General features: G+C 30.2%; 1 long non-coding RNA gene across 1 annotated transcript; it reads right to left on the bottom strand.

The window, feature by feature from the left end:
- Window positions 1-723: 723 nt before the first annotated feature.
- LOC132919062 (uncharacterized) lies at window positions 724-19,382 on the bottom strand. The gene is made up of 2 exons (XR_009660589.1): window positions 19,198-19,382; window positions 724-885 (listed from the first exon to the last, which is right to left on the bottom strand). It is a non-coding gene; the product is annotated as an uncharacterized LOC132919062 (long non-coding RNA).
- Window positions 19,383-24,916: the final 5,534 nt, after the last annotated feature.

A 24,916-nucleotide genomic window follows, 5' to 3' on the forward strand; every position in this document is an offset into this window, starting at 1 on the left:
CGAATATAATAACAATACCAATACACCCTATAACTATAATATTATGTCTTTAATGATTTTAGCGTTAAAACATGATATTATAATTAATATATATATATATATATATTATAATTTATAAGTGATGTAAATACGATATTACTTCATGCGTGCCGACCGTGCCGTGTAAGAAACTGTGTGCACTTCTTACCAGTGATTATATACTTACATTACGACACTTATAAATATATTATTTTACTGATAAACGGTCATTTTTTAGTCTTATCACAATTCAATCGGCGTAATGGAAAACCGCTAAAAACAAATTTAATTAACGACGCTTCCATCTCATATTATAATCAAATGTATGATGTGGAATGCATTAATGCTTCATATCAGAAACTATTACCAATTTTGCTTACAACGTCGATATTCGAAGAGCAATACATATTTAAATTGTAATTAGAACAATTAAATAATGTTTCATCTTAATGTTCTTCCGTATTGTTGGATAATATTTTTGTTAGATATGGTACTAAAATCACCCCGTAAGTCAATATTGTTCATGCTGTAGTACGCGCGAGCAGCTACAAATGGCATTTTTCCAATGCTCGGTGATATTAAGATATTAAATGTATGTGATTTTATTGGAACCTGTGTAGCTGTAAATCACTATGAAATACTTCATTACTCGTTATGTACTCATTTGGTTTTATGACATTATATTTATAATCATACGTCAATAGATTATGAGTTTCTACAATAGGTATGAAGCTCTTTAGCTCTTTTATTTTTATAGTTTTACACAATAACATTTTTTCCCAACATTTATTATTATATCCACGATTTTTTACTATCAACATTTCTTCGTAATATCTCATATTATTCTTCTTCTGATTTCTTCGTCATCTGAAAATAAATAATATTATTTATTATATATTTATTATTTATTATAGTAACGATATCATATTGCGTAAGAACAAAAAAGCTTTTTAAACATTATTCGACCCTCGATGTAACATTTAAAAAATTTAAAACGTACAATATATTATGGTTTCTGATAATTAAGTACTAAAAATAATTAATATAGCCAAATTAAAACCAACAAAAATATATACTTTATACATTGAATAGTGAATAGGTTATTTCAATGAATTTGTCAAATTTAAATGATATTCATTTTCCTATTAACAATACGGTAGATTGAACAGTAGATTTCCAAAAACTAATCGAATTTATTATTATTATTATTATTAAATAATTTAATATTACTAGTAATGTTAGTTATTGTGAATAAGTTATTAGTCAATAGCTGATGAACCGTGAAATGGTCAACGGTATGAATAGGTTAACAGGTAGGTAAGTACTAAGTAAAAATAACTTAAAATTAATCTAAATATTGCTTGCATGCATATTGTATATAATAATATACATAATGGTAAACAATTTAGGGTCGTTGAAAATAATATTTTATAAATTACAACAAAATGTCTAAAATCATTATTTATTTTTTAAATATACAATTTCTTCAGAATTAAAACTTGAAATTTCAATAAAAAAAGTAATACTTATATAATTACAAGAACTATATATTTTTGCAAAATCAACTTATAAGGAACATATATTACATTTTTAATGACAAAATAATATGAAAATTCTCATGATTTTTAAGAAATGTATCAACATTTAAACATCAAACGCCTGTAAAAATAATGATATAAATGGTATTTTCGATACTTTAAAATCGTTAAAATCACAACTTATGAGAAACCTTGTACTTAGTTCTAAACGTTATGACCAACCTTGACTATTTATATAAACAAAAAGCTATAGAAAATATCAAATAACTAAAATTAACTTAGAAAAAGTCTAAATATTTGAAAAATGTAATTGTATTCGTATATAAGAAAAGATTTGTGATTTAAGTAAAGGTATAATGTCATAAGTTTCTCAATTCATTTTTTTGTTTCATAATAATAAAAAATTAAACTTATTTGTAATTATACACTAGATTTTAGTGTCATAATAATTTATAACTTAGAGTATTTATAAAAAAAAATAATGTATTTTATGTTTTTTTTTTATTATTCTAGTAAAAAAAAGTTATGAGAAACGTTTTTAATGAAATAAATCTTCAAGTTTTTTATGCGAGTGTAAAACATTTAATTAAAAAAGCTTAACTACTTTAGAAAATTATACCGCAAATGTTAGTTTAAATATTTTATGATAAATTCAAGTATCTACAGTTATTCTTTTTTGAACAATAAAAAAAAATACATTTTGTAAAAATTGTTGTTACATAATAAGTATTCTCGTTTTTCAATCACTTTAGTTTTGCTTTTTCTGATTATTAAGATCAATTAAAAGCACTAAAATTAGATTAAATTTGCAATAAAAGAAACCCATCTCGAAGTTAAAGATCAATTAATTAAAAAAAAAAAGTAGTCTTTCAGGAGAAACAAAAAAAAATTATAAAATAAAAACACATCATTATTCTACCATAAATATTTTATGAACTTTTGTTGATATCCCACAAACATATTCGATTATAAATTATATGCATATTAAAGTATTCAAAATGTGAATACCTACTAACATGAATATATTAGCTCATGTAACCGAATCTTTATTATGTTTTATAATAAAGAATAAGAATTTATGTAAGTACTATTTTTCTATAACGTAGGTGTTTACCTATAAAGTTTGATATAATAGTAATATTATTGGATATTATTATTTGTTGTATTCTATATAATTCGTTGTATATGTGCTCTTTATTCAAAATGTATCAGAGTTATACCATTGGCGGTCAACCACAGACTGTCATTTACCCCGCGTCATTGAGACCCGTGAAATCATGCTATGTTATTAATTATTATGTTATAATAATTTACTTTGACCTCAAAGCTCAAAGTAAAGAAATTAATCAAAAATTGAATGTATAATATATATTATAATCATAACTTTATCTAATAGCCCAGTAATTGATATTCTATTAGATCTATGGAAAAATTTTAAAAACTTGGGCAGGCAACCGAAAATATTGTTTTTCACCACAGTTAGAAACGGTAATAAAATTTGACCGTCAAATGCTGTATACGATATGATAATAATATTATGATTGTTATTTACAAGAAAATTTTTTTTACATCATCTATATTATATTATTCATCGATTAGTAATAATTTGTAATATTCGTTTTCTTTCGATTTCTATTCACGGTAAGAAAATTAACAAATATATGAAAAAAAAAATTATAAATTATAATCGCAACAATATATTATTGTTATGTAAATATATTAAATAGTTATAAATTTGTAATTTTATTAATTGCTCTTATATATTATTTAAAAAAATAAATAAAAAAGATAGGTACTTTAAAATAATTAATTACTCATCAATTACCACGTATCATTAATGGAAAATTCAATAACAAATACACTATAAATATCCATAGTATAAAAAGTATTTAGTTTTTAATTTTTAAATTAAGTTAGGTGATATCAATTGTCTGAAAAAAATACGTTTCATATTGTTCGCTATCGTATTTATTCATTTACGTAATGTATAAAATACCTATTTCTGAAAAATACGATGACACATTGATATTAATTTATTCTTACAACTACAACATGTTAGAAATTTATAATATTATATTATGTATATTGTATATTATTATATCGCTTGTATAAGTTCAAATGTGTAACAAATCGATGAATGTTAGCGTTATTATTTTTAATAGACATTTAGGTATCTATAATTTTAAGATAATATTATTTTTTCAACCAAAATCAATGTGTTTTATTGCATAAAAATCGAAATTTAGATGAGTAGTGTAAGAGTTAAAAGTATTTAAAAATTAGGTAATCGGAGTAGTGATGTAGGATACCCTATAAAATATTATTGGTCACAATTTTAACTTTTAAACTACTCATTCGAATTTCGTTTTTATGCAATAAAATACTCCAAAAAATGTTTATAGATTTCATAATAATGAGTGTTGTTCAATAAAAGAATACGAAAATTATTATTTTGGCCCTTAATTCTTATACAATTTTTTAAATATACAGATAGTCAACTGCTTTGAAATGTTTTATTAGAGGTATTTGATTTTTAAAAACTAATTTGTTTTCGCGTAATATTATTTTATACAATATTATGTCGTTTATTTTTACGAAGGTTAAAAACTCATAACTTTTGTATAAATGAGTTGGTTAAAACAAAAGGGGTTCCGCTCGAAAAAATAACAGTAGATATTTTATACCACCTTGTTAAACACGACCAAAGACCGAAAAAAGTTGTTTTTTATACCATACAATACAAAGTTTTTTAAGGTTATGATGTAGTCGGTAAATTATTTCTGTATATATAATAATAATAATAATAATAATAATAAAATAACAGCAACGACGAGACCAGAAAATTTATAGTGTTGGAAGTAGAGTAGGTGTGGCGAGGATCGGAGAAAAAAGGGAAGAAAAACTGAGAAGAAAAACGACCGGAAAAGTTTCACAGTCGAAAGTTTTTATTTAAAACGCCAACGAAATAATAAGAGAAAATAAAAATAAAAAAGTTTAACCGAAATTTATTGCAGCTTTTAGAAGGCTGCGTTTTTCTTGTCTCTGGAAATTTTTATTGTTTTATATTTTTTGTTTTCCCTTTGGTCTTTTATCTTAACAAACTTTACCGGTTTGTTCGAAGCGTAAAACAAATGTTACATTAAAAATAGTCATAAAATCAACCAAAACCGTGGTTTATTTAAGAATCACACATTCCTTAAAGCCTTTACTTTGATCGAGTATACTGCAGGTATATATTATAAGTATAACATATTTATTTTTTTTTTTATACATCTCCTTTTTCCACGTACTTACAACGGTCAAATTCTTTATTTTAATATGATAATACTGTGTAAATGAATGAATAATATGTAGTATGAAAATATTCATTAAATATGTGATCATATGATGTTTCATTTACTAAATGTATTGATTTAAAATAATAAGCGATTTTATGCTTTTATTTTTTTTTTATCTCAAATACTTCTAAATAAAAAAATTAAAATTAAATGTTTCACATATATTTGAATTTTATCTAAACAATTAAAAAGCAAAAATCGTTTACACGGGTAGGTAATACTTAAAATTATCAATTCGATACAAGACCATTTTACATATTACGTATTATATAAGTATTGAGTATATAAATAATGTTTATAGCCTAATTTTTTAGTCTTTACCAGTTATTTTATTCATACGTATTACGTACTACACTAAAACCGCAAATGTTCGGTACAGAAGTAGGTGGTCGCCGTTGGGTGATTAATTCAGACATTTTTTATAATGATATATAGGTACAGTGACATATTTATACACATTTTATATACATATAAAATATATATCATGCCCATCGGAATTAACGTATCGTCGTCGTCGGCGACGACGGTGTGTTAGAGCACGTCGTAGTATTTAAATTTCGCCGAGTATAATACACAAAACAGACGGCAATTTCTGAAGTGCAGGTCGTAAATCGCCACGAGCGGAAATAACGGGGTAAGTGAATAATCGCCGACACAACGACGACGATAATATTATCCAGGTGACCCTCCCTCCTATGAATTTCGTGTGCGGCGTTGTGCGAAAACCGCGTACGGTAATTTACCACCACCGCGCGCCAAGACGTTACACTGACCGTGCAAATGAAGATTAACAATGGGTCCACCCCCGCACACACAAATGCATACACAGGAACAAACCATTTCGTTAGGGATACCTACGCCACGGCGAGGAAGAGGTAGCGATGTAAACAGGAAATCCGGTTCTTATGTACTCCGTGTGTAGTATAGTAATGGGTATGAGCTGCGCATATAGTGCAGTTTGCAGGGTACTGGGTAGGTATGGACCGTGAGAAAGTCACCGTCGTACATTATTATTATTCGATACGACGTCACCGCGCACTGTTCCGCATTGTGTTGCATTATTTTTGTTACTATTATTATTATTATTATTATTACTATTATTATCATTATAATCACCAAGTATAATACGCCCGAATTCATACACGGGATCACCACACACATTTGGCTCGTGTGATGAGAGGTTAAATAGGTCCTTGGGTCGACCGATGTCGGGCCGCACGCGGGACTCACTGCAGTGCTGTGGTCCTGTAACCATCAGCTCGTGTCCCGCACAAGGGGCACATGCCCACACACTTGTTGTGTGCTCTGCGATATTGCCATTGTACAAGGTGCAATGCGTATTATAATATGCAATATATTCAATTATGCTGCATAAGTATTATTAATAAATATACGGGAAAAATTGGTACGATCTGGTGTATACTGACAAAGGGTTTAATTATGCGTCTAATGACCCGATCGATATATTGATATCAGCCATGAAACGACCGCAATTCATTTATTTTATTTTTATTATTATTTAACCTTTTTTAGTCTAATAAATTATATTTACAACGTATAGCATAGCTCAAAAGTTATATTCGCAGGATGATTAATTGATCCTTTTTTAATACCTAGTAATCTTTTGCGAATTATATGTTATTATTAAATTGTAAAATTTTTTTATTGTTATACATAAATTTTAAATATTTGTTTAGGACATTTTAAATACAATTATGGAGTTGGTTTTTGACATAAAATAAATTAAATTTTTTTTTTAATTAAAAAAAATAGTTCGTAAAAACAAAGCAGTGGATATATTTTATTATAAAATGTTTAATCGATTAACGTGGTTGTTCAAACTATACGTTTATATAAAATTGAAACGTGTCTACAAATTATGTAACATTTAGTATACACATTAAACACAACTAAACAGTATATTGATACAATAGAGATATTGTGTCAAATAATTTTATTTAAACACAATTTCTAAAAAAAAAAATTATTATTATTTCAACATAAGTATATGTTAAATATTTTCTTTTTTTGCTATGATAAATTATAATACGAGTACTATTAATATATTAATATTGTGTTAATAACCTAATGCGTACTATATAGGTTGTACGTTTATTTTGTATTTTAAGATTTATTTTTTGAACTCTGGTTTGAACGTTTTGCTTACTTAAGAACTAATAAACTAATTGAGATTAACTCGATAATATTTTTATGTCTTATTGTTATTATTATAATGTAGTATTACGTACAAATAAATCTATTGATTTGAGGTAGGTATAGAAAGTTTTAATAATAATAATTATACATGTACCTGTATAATTGTTTTATAATTAATATATTATTCCCGTTTATTTTTTTATTTTTTAATAAAATACTTAAAAAGCTATTATTTCATTACATACATACATACTTATATATGCATATATATATATATATATACAACATACCTATATTTTGTGTAACTCTTGTTTAAATCTAACAACAAATCGTTGAATTGCATGGTCCAATTATATTTTGCAAGTAGGCATATCGTACATGTAACAACCATATTATAAAACCGTATAGGTAAGCCTATATTCATATATAATATGTGCCCACATTTCTTCTGGGTTGCTTCTAACATTATTATACTACGTTGAGACTTGAAAAGGGTGTTACTGTTTATGGTTCTATATGTGTAACGTTATTTTGATTTTTTGTTGTTGTCACTGGCACATACCTAAAAAACGGTCATAACGGACGGCACTTGCAAGCGGCGGCGGCTAAGGTATAGGTGCACATACCGGTTTGAGAGGCTGCAGCCCGAGAGCGTGGGAGAGTTACCGGGCGCCTTTGTTTTGCATACGGCGACGGCCTCGTCGTTCAAGATTTATGCTAATGTCTTCCGCCCACGCGGCCGAAAAACCCTTTCTCGTCTGACGGTTTATCAGTACGATTTTTCAAATAATTTTTTTTTTTAATCCGACGAAATTCGAAATGCGCACATAGGTATATGTAAGTATTGTTATATTTTATTAAGCGCGGACGGCAGCGATCCTCTTTCCGCGTGTTCGTGTGCGTGATATATGCACATTATTCTATATATATATATATATACCTATATAATATATTATAAGCACCCATAGGGAATCCGCTCGCGGTATATGGCCGACCCAGCAACAACAATAATGGCTGTTGTGCCGGGTCGGCGGCGGGGGCGGACGATGAGGGGAAAAAAATAATTTTTTTCGGGGGTGACACCCCAACGTTGGATTCGCGACCCCCGCGCCCGACCCGCCGACCGCGGCCTCCGTGCATATATATATCGCGCTGCTAACACCGCCGCCGCCTCGCCATCAGTTCGTCCGAAATCGATTAGTCCGGCAGTGGATTGACGTGATGGCCAGTAATAGTGTGTGTGTGTGTGTGTGTACATTTAAAGCTCTCTTGTACACCCTATATATACACACACACACACATATATATATATACAACGCTTTTGCCTAGGACGATAAATCCCGCGTATAGACCCTGTCATGTGTGTGTTTGTGTTTGCGTGTGCATTAGCCGCGCGGAAGTCGAATGGTCTAGTATAGTCATCGTCTATTCCAAAAATGGCCGATCATCATGCACTTCCATCCCCTCACCGCTGCCCACATCGCAGCCGGCAAATGAGCTCTATTCCGCGGTAAAACTACGGGATACAACGAGCGCATCATAGTCCTATACATTATTATTATTACTATTATTATTATATTACCTCGCCACGCGTATTATTAATTCCTAGTAAAATATTATATTATAATATATATAAGGGACAGGGCTTATACGTGTAATTATACGCGTTCGGGTTGGGGTCCGTTCGTGGGTCAAGTAAACGACTCGTATGCCTACATTATTATAACAATATACCGAACGCGTAAGCGGCCCGAGAGCGCTGAATAATGATATTATTGCGAGAGTTACGCACAATATCGCAGTGCGGTCCGAATGTAATCGAACGAGTGGGCGTCACTCGGATACGGTCCGAACAGCATCGGCAACCTTTCTACATTTCGTTTTCAAATCCCGATTTCGCGGTGTGCTATTATAGTTGAGACGTTATATTATTTCGATCGTTTTCGGCGGTCGGAAAAACCAAACGGATGTCCCGCAATAACCGTGTCAACGCGCTATACGCGTATTTCGATGTAAACGAGTCGACGACATTCGGCGGGAAATTCGATTTGCGACTGGGCTACCTGCGTAGTCGGAGAGGGTCGCAATCGGCCACACGCGTGTACCCCTTTCCCGTTACACAATAGTCGCGTTCCGCCGACGTGTACGCGCATTGTACGCGGACGGGGCAACATCGTTATTATATATTATTATATATATGGTCGACGAAGAGTCCGTCCTGTCCGCGTGTGTACCACCGTCGCAGTGGCGCGTGATACGCGGGGACGGATAATATAATAGTATAAGACACCCCAAGCCGACGGCGACGACGACCACCCCTTTCGCGTCACTAGGACACTGGGTCACTTATACGCGTCTACGGCACACAATGTATAACACGCACACACACCGTATTGCAATACAATAAGGTTCACGGGTCACGGGGCCGCGTGTCCCGGGACCATTCATAAGACCCCCGGCACGGGTCACCCTCCCCGAGGCTGCTGCCACTGCCGGCCCAGGTGTGGCGCGTCGTGTCTGCGGCGGAGTCGGTGCAGCAGCATCGTCCGCGTGCCTATGCCGCGTTATATTATTATGTAATGAGGTAGCGCCGCTGTAACCGGTTTATTCGGCGGACGGCCGAGGCACGCGATGCTGTGTGGTGCACGCAGCGATTTATAAATCACCGGGTATGACAGTGTCGCAATAACGACATAGTCTTCGGACAGACTAGATGCGAGAGTAGAGATTTCAACAGTTGTGCGAATTCGAATTATTGTTGACATTGACACCCGAGAAGAACTACCCCCGCACAGTGTTGTGGTACTATAACGGTACGTGTACGCCTAATTTATACACATAGAATACCGGCTATTACTTATTTTTAATATTTTATTCGTTTGTGTGTTGATATGTGATTATTGCTTATGCGATCGATCGAACATTTCAACACGACTACAGGATTGTGAAATGCCAGTATATAAGAACTTTCTGTAAACGCAGTGATTAACTGAGCATGCCACTCCTTCATTTTTAAGTTATACGCCTAGTCAAAATGTCGTTTTAAGAAAATTTTAACATACTTATATAGACCATATTTTAAAGTTATTTAGATTTTTTGTACTATTTAAGAAGAGGTTAGTGGAGATACAATCGAGAAACACCCTTTTCCACTATAAATTATTTAGTGAATAATTTTTCTTAAAATTTTGACGTAACATACTTGAACCAAGTCGGTTTTGAGATTATTAGTTTTGTGAACTGATAAAAGATTTGGAAAATATGAGAGTTGTAGCGATTCGAAAGTATTAGAAATCAATATTATATATTAATCTGTGAAAATGGTAAAAGTGAAATGAATACTAGTTCCAATTTTACATCTATTTTTTTTTTTTTTTGTAAAACCATTTTAATAACTATTTTAAGCATTTTAACTGAAAAATTACTGGTTCGAATTATCTATTTTACAATAAAAATGGAGTTTTTATCACTACATGATATTGCATATACATAACTAAAAAAAAAAAAAAACCAAACATTTAAAAATGTGATATAAGAGTACCTAATTATTATTCAGAAACTTCACGAAATCGGAAATTGAAAAAATTCGTTTTCAAAATAAAAAATTGAGATTTACCGTACTTTGTGAATCGTCCTGCATATATGTATTACATAATATCATAGGTATGCCGGGAATTGTAACATCGCTACAGAACATTATATTGATACGATTTTATAGAAAAATAAAAACTCGTAGGTAGACGTGATTATTTTATTTCCCACGCGAGATTCTGATTATATACATATATAATACGTGTGCACTGACTGTGTGTGTATATGTATATTACAGTGGGACTAAATTTTTTTTTTTCATTTATTCTTGTGTTTATCTCGATTACGAACACGACGCGTGTGTATACGTTTTCCAGTTGAAGGCATGCGTTGTATGAAATAATATTGTAATCGATGGCAAACGAGATTTCGCCGATGTTCGCACCGCGCACGTCAATGAAAAGGCTTGTTTTTCGTTTTCTTTACAATATACACAAACGTACCTATATACCTACTTAATGAAGTCGTACGCGCCGCTGTCGCCGCCACCGTTGTCGGGCCGACTGCTCTCGCGATTACGATCGGTCGCAATATCGTGACACCGGAGAATCGCACGACAGTGCTCGGCGGACGGACCGGCGCGGCGGCGGTTCGATTAGCATTTCGCTGGGTGCGACGCGTGCGTTTCCTTCGTATAATAATAATAATAATAATATGTATATTATTATATTAATATAGCTGTTGTAGTGTGGCCGTATTATAGGTATACCTGCACATTACAATATACGTATTCATCCGATGTTCACGCGATAACAGGACCGCCGCCGCCGCCCCGCCGCCGCCACCGCCGACATCCTCATTTAATTTAATGGAATATTAAAAACGTAATGCCTCTCGACAGAAATAATAACCGACACTATACGCGGCTTGCGAGTTTTTTTTCTCTCTGCGCCCATACAATATACGTATCGTACGAATACATTGTACAGTTGCATTGTATCTTGTAACGTCGAAACCACACCACCGTAACACGACGACATTACTGCAGCTACTGCAGCGGCATAACTATACAGTGTTATGCACGGCGGGTACCGAATGATACCGATGTACCGATGATTTATATTATTTTACCGTACGATGATGTACGCCGAACTGTATAGCCGTCTTCGATGTCAACTCCGTCCGCGTGACATACGATATTTTTATAGCAATGCATTACCTATAATATAGTGCACCAATGCGTGTACGTTTTCGTCATTATAACACATTAGTCACTTTATATCCACAGAGATATTAACGACTTAATGATAATTTGCAATAATAACAGCGATATGCGCATAATCTAACGATCGAACTGCACGATAAACCGTTAGTCGTATAATATACCGAACTCGACCAACCCCGTGTACAGAGAGGTATATATATATATATATATCTACATATTTATACGTAACGTTATAATAATATAAAATAATGGGCAATATTTCGTTGACGAACCTGCGCGTAACGTCAGCATATCGGTATTTGGCCGTTTTTTTTTTTTTTTTTTATTATTACTTTTTAAATTTCTCCCCGTTTTCGAACTGTGCGTGAGGTTTTTTTTTATTATAATTTCTATCTCTCTCTCTCTCGCTCTGTATCTCTCCCGTCGCGCTATGTCTGCGTATACCAAAATAATATAGGGGTTCCATTCGGACGCGTGCAGTGGGGTTGAAGTAGTGTGCGAGTGTGTTTTGCGATGGACAGGGAATGAAGGGATAGTGGATCAAGGCGCGGGGGACGGTGGAGGTGGCGTGGGTGGTCGCACGGTTTTGCAAAATGTTTTGCAACCGATGGACAGGGGTGCTGGTGCGGGGGTGGTGAAATGCTGTATGACGACCGGGTGGAGGGCTGAGGGGATGAAGGAGTAGGTGTTGGTGGCAGTGGTGGTGGGATAGGGTGAGTGGTGTTTTTGAACGACGGGGGGCGAGTGCGGTGGTTACGGGGGGGTCGGTGGTGTTGTCGGCGGGGGCGGTGGCGGTTCGCTCTAGGTGTAATAGCCGACGAGTCGCCACAGCCTATATGTCTCACGCCGACCGTTCACCGGTTTAAACTACATTCGGGACGCACTAGATCAGGTCGACCGATGTGCTTTTTAAATGTGTTTTTTTGTTGTTATTTTACTTTATTTTTAGTTCGGCGTTAGCTATAGTAGGCACTTACTCAACGATCGCACTACGCGGAACTTACACCAGTTGAACGCATCGGCGAGTTTTCACTACTACGGTGGTTTTTATTTTTATTTTTATTTTATTATTTATATTATTATTATTATTATTATTTTTTTAAGTTTTCTTTTATACTTTTATTTTTTTTTTGTTTTTATTTGTTTCTTACGTTGAAAAGTGTCACCAAAAAGTGCCATCCGGATTTTATACCAGCCTATAAAGTTAGTAATACAATTTGTATAATATTATTATTATTAGGTATAACATTTATTATTTTTTATTTATAATACATATGTATTCTTTACAGAATATTAAATTTTTATGCTTTGCATGATTTCAAACAATAGTATTATAAGAACGAATTTATTTATTAGTTCTCGTAGTTTCCTACGATTAAATTTAAAACTAATTCAATATAAAGTATAATATATTATAGTTATAATAGTATGAATTTGTTATGCTATTTTTTAAATTACAAATTTTACATGCATTTGTTTCAAACTTAGATATTATTTGTTTTTGATTAATTGTTTAGATGTAGAATATTAGTCTCTTCACCATTACTTAAATTTATTACTAATTCATAAATGTCTTAAGCTGTGTTTCAATTATTTTTTTATTAAGTTAAAAACTCAAAATAAATTAATATCGCAATTTAAATTTACTTATTTTATTTTTATCTTGAAGTATAACATTTATTGGGGAATTAATTCTCAGTTATTAAGATAATTCTTTATTAAAATGAATCCCACTTTATACATTAAACTACCCAAACAAACAATTAATTTTTAGATGGCTTTAATTCGACACCTGATTTATAAATTTTTAATAATATGTAATTTGATACACATTTTAATATATTAAGCGATTTAAAAACTATATCACCGTGTAAGCACACTACGTAGGATATTTAATTTTATAGGTAGGTCGTAAGTACATATAAATACATAGCCTGCTTAGTTTAATTACCAGAGCGCCCTGATTTGTCTTGGATAAATCTCTAAAATCCACCCACTCACTTTTTTTTAAATTTTACCATAGAAAACTTTAATCTAATTTCAACTTTACCTTATCAATTAATATTCCCCCAGCTTCATATCTCGCCCAGATCACCGAAATTGAACTGGTGCCGTAACTTAAACATTTTTATTATTTGAAACCATTAGATGTTTCATTTGTGTGACTTCCTTTTATGTGTTTTCTTGATTTTCATTACTTTGATACTTTTCATTGTAAATAAATTACTTTTTTTTCATTACTTTTACTAAACATTGTAATTTTTCAAAAATAAATTATTTTAAATTTTAAACAGAAAATTTGTATAAAATATGTATGCAACTTTTGATATGAAAGTTTAGAATTTTAGAAAAAAAATAACATCAATATATTATTTAAGAATCAAATAGTCCAATGGCATAAATTAATATTTTCAAAAAATATTTTATTTTTTATATTTAAAATTATATTTTATGATATTCTTAACCTTAAGTAAGAATATACCATTGTTTTAAAACTATAAAACTTAATAATCGTGGTTGGTATTACAAGTTACAAATATATCCTTGTATAAAATACTTTTAATTGTTATGCTTAAAATTGTTTAAATTAGTATAAAAATTATAATTGTTATACTAAAAAAATGTATTTTTTTAGAAATTAATTTAATTTATTTCGCGTTATTACTAAATCAGTGGGTTTATAAGACTTTTTAAATAACAGATACTCGAATAAAAAATTATTAATAAGCAAAGGTTTTTTTAAACATTATAACTTAACCCTTTATTCAAAAACTGTAAATAGGTACCTACCATAAATACAATTAACTTAAATCACTAAATTTGTGTACACAGGCCTCGTGTTAAGCATTTAAATAACTAACTACATTTATCTCAACAAAGATACAGTTTTATGACTACCTGCTTTAGGTTTAGAATAAATCTAAAAAAAATTAAGCAATTTGTCCTTTATAATTTCTTTTTTGTTTGTGGAGATATTACTTAGAAAATTGAAAAATTACTTTTACATAGTATCAATAAATAATATTAATAGTTAGGTAGATAATTTTTGCTATTTACGTGTTTAAAGGTTCTGCATGAAACTTAAGTATATAATAATATAATTGATAATAATTAATAATTATAATTAGGGAACGGATTTAAATTTTGTAAAAAAAAAAATGCTCTTAAAATTATTTTTAACACTAAAAAAATTTGTTTAATTTTTAAATTTTTATTCTTAGGTATTAATTATTTGTATAATTTTCATTATCTTCTAATTCTCCTATGTTATTTTTACACTGAAAATTGTTTCCAAAAAATGAATATACAGTTCAGATACTTAGATTCGTTATACTTTTACCTTTTCTTTCACAATATCACTGTATAATCTGGTGCTGCTTAATTTTTAACAAATTTTATCAATTCTTATATAAAAATAATTTTAAAACATAAAAAAAAATCACTAAAAATGTCAAAAAATGCAAAATAAAAGTTGCATTTTTTAATTTCTCAATGAACTTTGTGCTAGAAGGCAATGTTTTTGGAGAAAATGCAATTTGCATTTAAATCCGTTCCTTATTATAACTTATAATATTGTAAAAAAGAGTATAAAAATATTATTGATCTATCATAGAACCTAATACGATCTTAAGAATCATTGTTTTGATGATATTTATAATGAAATATAATTTCAATATAAAATAAAACATTAGTTAATTAGTAGTAAAAACCATTCAAAAACATTCAATCAAAATATTTTTAAATTAATTTATTCAAATTAAATCAAATAATTCAGAAAATGTCATGTCCATAGGATTATGTTGCATTTTATTTTGAAGAAATATTTTTTATTAATTGTTTATACTAACTACTGCAAACGATAGCATTCAATTTAATGTTTTTTTGAGATTTTTAGAATACGATATATCCAATCATAAATTCTAGTGTTGTACCTATTAACTTTTTCAGTCCATCTTTCAGACATCAAATCTAAATAAATTACCTAATTCGAATAAAAAAAAATTTCCATTAAAAAACTTCTAGCTTTAGTACCATAAAAAATGATATTAACTCGTAGTTATATAAGCTACACATTGATATAATATATATATAGTTACTACCAAATAATACATTCAATTTCTTTTATAGTCATATCAATTATTTGTAAAATTAATAAATTTTAAAAATATATATGGTAAAACTGTGTATTATATATATATATATATATATATATATATATATAATAGGTACTGCAGGTATTAATAATTTAATCATATTAAATATTACGGAAAATCTATTCCGTAATACCTATGTAACTCAATTACATTACAATATTTTATTATCGAGTATTTTTAAAAATATACATATATAGATTATTAATTATGTAATACATTAATTACAAACCAATTCAAAGTTAATTTATACCACTAAATTTATTCCAGTGAAATTTGTTCGAATGAAACTAAAAATGTTTTCTATTATCATTTATTTAGGTATAATATATTTTAGGTTTATATATATTATGCATAGAAAATAAAGTATCTTTCCATTATGTTTTATTGAATACACATGCAGTTGTTTTATAATTTGGTCATATTTTTATGCACTTTTGAGTATTACATTTATACTTTTATTGATATATAATTAGTTAGAAACTTAAGACATACATTATAATAATACATCAGTTAGAAGTCATTTTCGTATACATAATGATTAATTTGTTTAAAATCTAGTTTAAAATTCTCATACCCCAAGCAACTGGGCTTTGCGTCATAATAATATTATTTCCACTTTTTTCTCCCTAAATGCTGATTGCCAACACGGATTCCCCTGGGATATAATGTTTAATCAATACTATCGCAAACGCGGATATATATATATACATTTTTATTATTGTTTTGTGTTTTTTTTTTTTTTTTTTACAACACTAGCGTGGATTCCATTATGAATAATATAGGCGTACATCCGTTATAGGGAATTTCGGTCGAATCAAAATGTGTGGAAAAAAACAAACGTCACTGTTTTGGGAACGGGGAGAAACCATCTTTTTTTTTTGTTTTGTTTTATGGCGACACGTGATTAATGGGAACTTTTTCCACCCACCCCTGGTAAAAAAAAAAATAAAATAATACGCTAGGGTCGATTTTTTGGCGCTTGAAATCCGTCCCCGAATATACGCGTATAATAATAATGGTAGGTGGAACTAGCGCCGTCAGCCTCACTGTGTGAACAAACAATACTTTTTTTTAACGTGAAATCAATTTTTTTTCGCTGCATTTGAAACGTTCGGTCTAATAGGTAATCAGAGTAGTTAATTTTAAAGCCAATCAATAAACACTTTTGGCCACTAATACTACCGTATTATCGAAAAAACGTGTGTCCATCGAATGTGCCAAATGATTGCATCAGTAGGACGTGACCACAATGATTAATTTATGATTCGACATATATGTATTTATATAATATTATATACATATATAACACGCTATATATATATATGATACATATTATATCAGTACCTACAACACACTTATGAACAATAATTATAAAATATTATTAACCGTTATAACATTGTCCGGAATGATGAGTCAAAGATTTAAAAGAGAAATTGAAAATATATTATTATATTTTATGTACATATAAATTATATTATATACCTTACAATAGAATATAATATAATATTATTATGCATATATTATATTGTTAGATTTTTTAATAATTTTAATTTGAAAATAGTTATACTCGTAGTATGATACAACTATTTCAAATGTTAAAATTAACAACAATAATTTAAAAATATTGTACACTTGTAGTTATTCAAACAGATTGATTAGTCATTATAATTAGTTCATGTTGAAGTTTAATCCTTAATATATTATATAGATACCAATATTGAAACAGTACATTAATCTAAAATAAGTTCATATTTAATCATTGTATGTTAACCTACATTTTAATTTAATAGATATACTTCTAATAAGTATATCCATGCTATGTGGTTATAATCATAAAAAAGGCTAATATTATATTCTTTTATAGATAAAAATGTATTGTGTATTTATGGATAAATTGCTTATTTTATAAATTGTGTTTTATAGGTACCTATTACATGAAAAATAATTTACTCTTTGTAGATTTTTTTTGATTTTTTTATTTTTTTATTTTTTATACTTATTTACTATTTATTATCAATTATGTATTGTACAATGTGTAATTTCATTTAATCGTTAAGTTAAATAATATCAAAAGTGAAAATAGAACCATATAATTTATTGAATATACAGAGTGATTCAATTATTGAAAAAACTTAAAATGTTATTACCGACTAAAATTAAACATTTATAATTTATTACCTAACTACTAGTTCGAATTTCGATTTTTATACTACTTATATCAAAATATTTTGGAAAATATTCAGCTTTGGACTATGAAATTAAAAATGTACCTATGTACTCCATCAAAAAAGTAAAAACTAACTTAAAAAATTATAACGATAAAAAGTATTTATAAAAAAAAATATTATTTTGTTTCGACTGAAAATTATACAATAATATAATATTATAGTAGTATAGCTATAATATTTTATTTGTAAGAAACTTTTGCTCTATATTCAGATTAATATATTTTAATAGACAATCTTCCTTTAAAATATATTTAATATAATAAATTTTACTCTAATACAAAATATAATGTATTAATTAACATGAATAACAACCCTAAGATTTGCATCGTGTAACATAATGTCCTCCAATGTATCAAGGGGGAGAAGACAAAAGACGATGTTAACTTTATTACAGTAAATTTCCCATCAGTTAGTAATAATCATTTTACACTTTGAAATGATGGGATAGTATTTTTTTATAATTATAGTTATTATTTTCGTCCCGTATATGGATTATTAAAAATAAACAAAATTGGTTTTTGTAAAATGAAAAAAATATTTTAGCTAGGCTTATGGAGTTTATATATATTATATAAAACATATAAATCGCATTAAATCGGGCGTACCGTTTGATTTGTTTTGTAAAAACACCATACATCATGTATACATAATTAGTAAAATTTTGACTTTGGGTTTGCAGGAGATTTGAGCGGTATAAATGAGGCGACGGTACGATCCACGGACAAGCGATCCGGCAACACAGCACACGGACATCATCATCGTTGTCACCACATCACCGGACGGTATGACCGGACCCGGGCAATAGGAACAATATCATACGAAACGGAAATATTGTGCCGCTTAACCGCTGCTGTTTGGATCGTTTTCCGGAGTGACCACGACAGGGGACAAATGGTTTAGAATTTAACACGTAGTACAACGTTCCCTATACAGGCTCCATCCCATCCCTAATAGTACCACTACACATAAATAAACATAATCTTATATACGTAATATATAAATACTCACCTCAATATCTCCAAATTCATTCAATCTTATTCTTCCAAACATTAATACCATAAATCACTTTATAACGTGCATTTCCCTATCAAACAAATTATTGCTTAAGTATATATTTTTGGCACAAAATTAAGTTGAAAATATATTTTGAAAACAAAATATAAACAAATTAAACATTGAAATTCTAAATTTAATTTACGAAAAATAATAACTATAAGTAAACAAATAAAATAAAAAAAAATATTTTATTATTGTTCAATTACATGAATAACTATTTTGGAACTTTTATACAATAAGAAAATTATCAGAAATTCGTTATACAAAATTTTATAAATTTTTAACTTTATTAATATAACCCTTTCGAATGTTCCTGAATATTGTGTGATATAAGAAAGAAGTATTTATATAAAATTGATGTGATATTATTTTTATACGCATTGTGTCGTGACAAACAGTTCAGTAGAGAGATAAATATTATAATATACTTGGTACCTAGTTCCTTATTATATCCTTCTCCTATAAGTTATATGTCCTTATATTAAACCAACAACCAAGGAAACCACTCAATTCCAAACAATACTTAATTTTACCGGTAAGTGTATAATATGAAATATTACTTTTTACATAATATTGTTGATGTGAATAACATTTTGTAAATTAAATCAAAATTTTTTTTTTAACATACCAATAAAATGTCTAAATGAAAGTACCTCATAATTTATAAAAATTATTTTTCTTATAAAATACGTTATAATGTATTATTAATTGATAATACATTTCAGTTAAACTAAATCAATCACTGTAAGTAAATATAGTATTGAGTCAATATTAGATATTTGACAGGTATAACATGTTAGTAAATTACCTTACCTAACCTTGTAACTAGTACCATAGTATCATTATCAGAAATACTTATTTTATTAAATTAAAAATATATACATCATTACTTATTAGTTATTACCTATTGCGTTACATATTTATTTTTACTTATATGATCATGTAAATGTTAACTATACTATATTGCTGACAAAAATATTTGTACGAGTTATTTTAACTTGCGTTTTAATTATTGTTATTTCTATAACTTAAATTTGAATAACATTTATATTAGATAATTTAATTTAATATTTTGTACATCAGTAGCAACAATATTATACATCATTTTTCGCAACTTTAACTTTAAAATAATATAAAAATTAAATAGGTACCCATTATTTGTATTATACAGTGTAGACTATAATCTAGTAGATATTTATGGACAACATCAATAAAGCATCATTGTATCCACTTCCTCTCGAGAATACACCTACAATATGCATTATATTATTTGTGTTAACATTTGATTGCATACTGTATGAAATTGACGAAAGTGCATCTATATCTATCTATATAATATGATACATGAAATATACCTATTATATGAGATATAATACCAAATCGAAATTACTCGACCACGCTATAAGAATATAATAATATGTCGTTACACAATAGAATAGATTATAACATAGGTATGCTTTTAAATTTAACGATAAGTGTTCTGCTAAGCTACTGAAAAATTAAATATCAGAAAATATAATCAGCATCTATAGTATCAACATGGTTACATCCAATTTTTATATGTAGTTAATGTTTTATATTAGATATCTAAATATTTTAAGTGCATAGGTATAGGTACTTTGAAATCAAGCTTAAGTGAAATTCCAGCTAATTTATTATTGACCGTGTATATATTTTGTTGGATTCGCTCTTGTCATAAAAAAAAAATAATAATACCCTAAAACTATTTTACTGACTATCTACTATACTAAAAATATGTTTTTTTGAATTATCATTAATTACGAATTTTAACTATAATTATATAATTACTACAGTATTAGTGTTTATTATTTTAAACAAAAATATAATATCATCATTTAATTTTATTTTCATATTTATTAATTTTGAATTATTATGTATTGATAATAACTATTTGAATTTGTTTAAGTTAAAAATTTATAAATCCAATTTTATTTATTGTAATATATTTATATGGATGATTGAGATCAATTATTCTCGAGATATTATTTCCATATGTCAATTTAATTATAATTTAATTAATTTAGAGTTATGGGTAATTATTTGGGAGACTTAAACGTTCGTAAACGAAATGGTGAAAAAATAAAACACATTTATTTCTATTGAAAATATATTTTATAACAATAGGCGTTACCCGACCAAATTACGTATTATCGTCATATACATATAACAGTTTTATCCACCGTTTAACCGTATACATCGAAAATCCACTTGCAGGACGCTATAAATTCAACCTGCTCTCGGCCAATATATAATTGCCTCGCACTAGTCACACACTAGGTTAGGTGTACGGGAGTACATATTTTATATAGTTCGGCTTTGACAAAATACTGTAAGCCAAATACTACGGTCATCGCGTGTTTTCCAAAATGGATCCGAAGGGTAAATCGATTGCGACGAGGCAGTAATGTTCACGTGTACATATAATAATATAATATATTATTATTATATTATTATACGTTCGTAGTGGCGGCAGTGCCAGATATATATATATATATATATATTATACAGAGGAAGAAGAGTCGGGGTAGGGCGGCGCCCGTGGCCATCCCCACGTGTATATTGGGTTGGTCTAGCTCCGCCTACACGCGCGTACACATGCACACACGCACACGCGCACACAAGTACGACAGCTCTATCGCTGGTCTAGTATTATAGGTCTTCCTAATAATTATTCTAATATAATGTACGTCCACCATTCCAATTCGAAATTTCCGAAGGTCTATAGTTTTTTTTTCCCCCAACTAAATAAATAGTATGTATAGGAACATTATTAAATGTGGTTATTTATAATTTAATATATTATAGAAGTACACTAAACTGAATATTATATTAGAAGTACCTATTTAATCTACGTATGCATATGATATAGGTACACATTATTTCATAATATGTTACAAATATACGTTTTCGGTTGTATTTTATAAAATAATATTGTTATTTTCTAATTGACTAATCCTATATGGTATTATATTATATCATCGTATACTGCACTCTCTCACAATCTCCATAATATAATAAATATATATTATGTATGATGTATGTTTCCTCACCGCACCACCACGTCTCCGCTGTACTTGACGTCCAAAAACACAATGTGTATAACGTATTATAATATGTATCCGAACGAGTTTCCCCGACTGTATTATTATTATAATATATGCGTGTATAAACTCGCACTCCGTAGTCCGCTGTAAATATATATATATATATATATATATAATATTATTATCGTTATGGTGAATAATTATTATCAATACATGGCCCTCACCACCACCCATCGCGGGCTCTTCTGTCCCGTGTCCGTTTAACATCTAAATACCATACATATACATATTATTATAAGCATACCGGCTGTTGCGGGGGCTGTTATATTTATATTGTAAATGGCCGAATCCATTTTGGCGGAAATTTAAATATTTATTGCTGGACAGTGGACGCCGGACGGTCCGTTGCCGGATGGCGGGCGAACGGGATAGATAAAAATTTATCTGTTATGATGACCGCGAGTGGTTTGTTGTAATCCCTTTTGAAAATATAATACCAACAAACGGTAATGGTTTAGGAATTCCGACAGATAAATCAACAAGAAAAACACCGTCCCCATACATATACATACATTTTATACAGCCGTTGCGTATACATATCATTATTATGATATTATTGTGATAGCGGACATCCTCTCAATCCCCCCTACTCCCGCCACGATCCTATCCATTTTTTAGGGGAGGGAATTTTGTCGGGCAGCGCCACTAGGGCGTTACTAGAAAATATAATATGTATATTTCGCCGCAATGATGTTTAAAATACATTTTATCGTACGTTTGCGCGACCGTGAGTGGTGTTGTGCAAATACTCGGACGGTTCGTATAAATACACACATACCTATACATTACACACGGTTATTATATTATGATATTATTATAGCCGTACGCCAAAAATCCTACCAATGCGAATATTACGGGGTAAGTCTGCAAATGTTCTTACGTCCTATAATAATGCATTATTATTATCAGATAATATATAAGTATTATTTTGTCCGTTCTTCTCGCGTGCGCGTTAATTTCGACACGATACACCTGTTGTAGCGATTTGCATTTTGTTTTTTGTTTTTTGTTATTTCGGACGCAGTTCTCGTATTGGCATTGCATCGGTGGTAAACTGCAGCAGGTAACTCGTGCATAAGTCGTCGGAATGCGAGACATAAATCAACGGGGCCCCGCGAATAACGTATAATATTAATTGTTCGCTTTTTTTCGTACGGTTTTTTTTTTGTTTCTCGCCCGCAAAAGTCGTTTTCTAATGCGTACGACTCGAATACAGAAATATTATACATACCTTTAATAGTATACATAAAAAAACAAAACTCGTATTTTTATTATTATTGAATATGCTCGCGCTCGGCCAGGAAATCATAAATATCGCAATCGTACGTACACCTATATAATAATAATGTAGGTATAGGTGTACACTCTGCACATGCAGCAGAGAAATGAGACACGAGCGGCAGCTGCGGTCCGGCGTAATTTTTCAGTGCTCGCGATGCATTTTGATATTTTTCTCGTATAATATTATGCAATAGGTAGGTACGCTTATTGGGATAGATATTATATACGCAAATGTATACACATCTATACGCATGTATAAATAATATTTATCATTGTGTTTTGTATATTATACTGTTTTTTTTTATATTTCGCGTGCTTGTACAAATAACGATTAACGACGCATCTCTTTCTATATATATGCCACATAGTATGATAATTTTATAATATAATAGGTATCAGCGCCGTCGTCGTCGTCGTCTTGTCGTCTCGTCGGTACCTACAGGAGCGCGGTCTGCAGACGCACGAGTATAATATAATATATCGAAATTGTTTATCGGTTTTATTTAATATTATAATATGCTGCAGCGTATATATACCAAAAACACTGAGCTTTCAGCGAGCACTACACGTACCCGCCGGTGGTCATAATTTCTTCTTTGCGCCCGTTATAATATATTATTATGTCTCTCTGCCTTTTTCCGCTTGTTTGTACATTTCTTACGTATACAATAATATCCGCGCCCGATTTATTACGTTATATTATTGTTGCTGTTGCGGCGGAGAAACGGACGGACACGCGGCGCGTACAATATTAATATATAATATATATAATATAGGGGTACAGGTATATATGTTATCATGTGTTGTGGGCATATACGCTATATACATATAATATTATTATATAGAAATATATTATATAGGTTGCACACAGCCGTAACCACAGCCGCCACGCGCGTGGGAATCGAAACAATAATACGAGAACGAACGTATACTGCCGCCACTGAGCTCGGATTACCGACTTCGATGTTATATATTATGTAGGTATATGCACTGTATATTATATATATATATATATATATATATATATACACACTCTATAGGTATACGTTTAAAATGGTATTATATCGGCCGGCACAGCAGGGCTCGTCGCGAAAGTGCACTATACGTCATATTATAATATACACACCTCCGGCCCGTCATCGAGGCGCACGCCGCCGTCGCAACGATAGTGTTGCACCGTAGTATTTTCTCTGGATATTGTCTGCCCCTCCGCCCCGCAGTGTCGTGCTGTGGCACACACGCGCATTATGATACATATTATTATG

Source organism: Rhopalosiphum padi, chromosome 2 (assembly GCF_020882245.1).
Source record: "Rhopalosiphum padi isolate XX-2018 chromosome 2, ASM2088224v1, whole genome shotgun sequence".
Lineage (NCBI taxonomy): Eukaryota > Metazoa > Arthropoda > Insecta > Hemiptera > Aphididae > Rhopalosiphum > Rhopalosiphum padi.